Raw genomic sequence first — 3,516 nt, forward strand, 5'->3', positions numbered from 1 at the left:
AAAGATTCTTTGCCTTACAATTTATAGCACTTTATTGTTTTTTTCATTGTGGAAAAAGCTTTAAGAAAAAAAATGTAGTTAACAAAAAAAACTTAACAAGTCCCACCTAGCAAAGTATACCCAAAAGGAAATTACAGTACAAGTAAGTTTTAAGTCAAATCCTCACCAATTCCTACAGTATTAGTAATGAGTCTCAATTTTCAAAACTCATTTATTTTTAAAAGCTTAAACTTAACCTAAAAGATTTTAAAGGAAAATAAACTAGAATGAACAAACATGAGAAATGTTCGTCTTTGAATTAGGGATCTAGCACCTTGAGTTGTCCAAAAAAGTATGTCTCCCCAATGTGTTCATGGCAATGTGGTGTAAAAGATCCATTCAATGTACTTAAAACCACTTTAAATCAGATACATCACTCTGAAATACACAACCAAAATGTTACTTGAGAAAAGCTGAAAATAGTTTTAGTTTACTCATTATCACATGCTAGAAGAAAGTTTGCATGAGAAAACACTGCAAAGGTAATTTTTTAATCCAAATTTCACAAACTCATGGTGCAAAATGGGTCCCACAGCTTCTTCTAAGACTAATAATTGCTTTTCACCGCTTGTTGTATGCCTGTGAAAATTTGATTGCAATAGTGCAAATGTTCCTACAAAACTAATCATATCCACCCATGCTGTTCTGGCCTCAATAGCCAGCCCCATAACAGCCACTCACAGACTGGCTCTCGAGGCCACTGTAAGTAGGCTGGGCTGACACTCCCATGCGTTGCATCATCTGGCTGCTATACGCCCCATTGCTGGCCCCAGGAGTAGAATTCAGGAAAAGGTCTATGTGCCTGTGTTGCGTGTTGGCCTGGTCTTTGGACATAGCTGCCACAGCTTTTTCGTGAGTGGGAAACTCAACATCGGCTCCGCCGGTCACGCTTCCATCAGGCCCAGTCTCAATATGCACTCTCACAGGGTTGAGCGGAGAGGAGTTGTGTCGTTCTCTGTGGGTGTGTATGGCAGCCCTCTCATGTGGACACTGTCCAGTGCTACTCCCGACAGTGAACTCCCTGTCTCCATACCTGTGGTCATCCGTGCCTTAGGGACAATAGCTGAGGTCTCTCCCAAACACATCAGTGGTAAGCTGTAGCCATCGCTGAGGCCACCGTTGTCCTCAGAGCCCCCATAGCCTGCACTATAATCACCAGACCTCATCCTCTCCGGGCCCGCTTGCTTGATGATGCCAATACACCTCCTGGCTGTGCCAGGACGATCTTGGGGCCTTGGCCGCTGTATAGACATGAACTTCACAGGGGGATCCGAGTATGACCTAACTTCTTCCTGACTGCTTTTGAACACTTCAGCATACCTGCACCTTATTCTCTCCTTATGCTTCCTTAGGGCCTTCTCAGCTAACTCCTGTGAGGCAAAACTACACAAAGGCTTCCCCTCTAATCTTGCCCCTGAGGTCCACAGGCAATGTGATCCTGCTTGGCATAATTTCAAACCCTGAGAACTGAACAGTTTCTTTCTTGGTGCCTCCAAATGGGGGTGGTCGAAGCTGCGCGAAGCCATCATTGGCGGTGTCAGCACCGTTTGGACCACGGGGCTTCAACACTCAGTCCATCTCGGTTCTGTGGTATGCTTCCCCTGTCTTTTTTAAGGGCCGTTTTTACATGGCCCTTACCACTCTCACCAAAAGCCTCACCACTCTGCCTGCCTTCTCTAGAGTAGATGAAATGAACACCTGCAGCCCCATCATGTATTGTGCAGTCAGAAAGGAAATTCTGCACATCCTCAACAGAGCAGGATCAGGGCAGGCCACGGAGCTTGACCACAAAGCCTTCACCTCCCTCGGGCGCAGCCTCATGGACACTTGAGAGAACAGAGGTCAAATAAACTTGGATGCAGCTTTTTTGTGGCTTAAAGAACAACTCTAGGATAAGGGTGGGATGCCCACAGTTGGAGACACTTCTGGTAGGTGACAAATTGCTGAGGGGAGCAGGACTGGTCAAACAAGTGCAGTTTACAGTCAAAGAACCCTTAATTCTGCCTGACACTTGAAAACGCAGAGGGGTCCAGGAAAGTCCAGGTGCATCTCCTTCTGTTACTAGCCTGAAATGGAAACTCAACTGGCTGTAGGCAAAGGTTTCATAGGAGGGTTGAAACTGAGCTTTTAAGCTTGCAGCCCCCGGCCGCCAGGGGCGCATCTGAGCAATGTGTCTGTGGGAAGCACAGTGAAGGTCACAGGCACTGACAGGTGCAGGAGGAGCTCACTGAAATAGGCTGACAGCAGGCTTGTGGCACTTTCTGAATGAGAGGATGAAAAGCAAGAATCGTCATCAATTATGGAAAATTATCCCTCGGAAGTAACTATTCCCTCTTTCCAATTCTCTTCATTTTCTCCATCTGGAATTCCAATGATAAAGACTTTAACCAATTCTCTATGACTTTTATCCTCTCAAAAATGTATTTTGGGGTGCCTGGGTGGCTCAGTTGGGTGAGCGTCCGACTTAGGCTCAGGTCATGATCTCACAGTTTGTGGGTTTGAGCCCCGCATGGGGCTCTGTGCTGACAGCTCTGAGCCTGGAGCCTGCTTCAGATTCTGTGTCTCCCTCTCTCTCTTCCCCTCCCCTGCTCACACTCTGTCTCTGTCTCTCAAAAATGAATAAACATAAAAGAAAACTTTTAAAAAATGTGTATCTTAAATGTATATATTTTTAATTTTAGAGAGAGGGAGAGAGCACTAGCAGGTGCGAGGGGTGGGGAGGAGGGAGGGGGAGGGGGAGGGAGAGAGAGAGTGTGAAAGAGAGAAAATCCTAAGCAAGCTCTACCGCTGAGCATGGAGAGGCACCTCTGTCCTGTCTTTAATGTGTGTTAGTGTTGCATTCTGGATGATTTCATCAGATCCATCTTTCAGCCTACTAATTATTTATTATTTTAGCTCTGCTTAATCTACTGTGTAACCCATACAGTTTAAAAAGAAACATTTGTGAGGGGCGCCTGGGTGGCGCAGTTGGTTAAGCGTCCGACTTCAGCCAGGTCACGATCTCGCGGTCCGTGAGTTCGAGCCCCGCGTCAGGCTCTGGGCTGACGGCTCGGAGCCTGGAGCCTGCTTCGGATTCTGTGTCTCCCTCTCTCTCTGCCCCTCCCCCGTTCATGCTCTGTCTCTCTCTGTCCCAAAAATAAATAAAAAACGTTGAAAAAAAAAATAAAAAAAAATAAATAAATAAAAAGAAACATTTGTGAAAGGGAGGCCTGGGTGGCTCAGTCCCTTAAGTCACCCACTCTTGATTCCACCTCAGGTCATGATGTCACAGTTGGTGGGATCAGTCCCACATAGGGCTCTGTGCTGACAGTGCAGTGCCTGTTTGGGATTCTCTCTCTCTCTCTTTCCCTTCCCCGCTTGTGAACTCACGGTCTTTCTCTCAAAATAAATAAATAAACCTTATAAAAAATTTTTAATTTTTTTTTCAACGTTTTTTATTTATTTTTGGGACAGAGAGAGACAGAGCATGAACGGGGG

The 3,516-nt window shown here is 45.8% G+C and overlaps 1 pseudogene; it reads right to left on the reverse strand.

Annotated features, from left to right (window-relative positions):
* Positions 1 to 575: 575 nt before the first annotated feature.
* On the reverse strand, positions 576 to 2,200 carry LOC125919887 (heterogeneous nuclear ribonucleoprotein F-like; annotated as a pseudogene).
* Positions 2,201 to 3,516: the final 1,316 nt, after the last annotated feature.

This window comes from Panthera uncia, chromosome B4, assembly GCF_023721935.1.
Source record: "Panthera uncia isolate 11264 chromosome B4, Puncia_PCG_1.0, whole genome shotgun sequence".
NCBI lineage: Eukaryota > Metazoa > Chordata > Mammalia > Carnivora > Felidae > Panthera > Panthera uncia.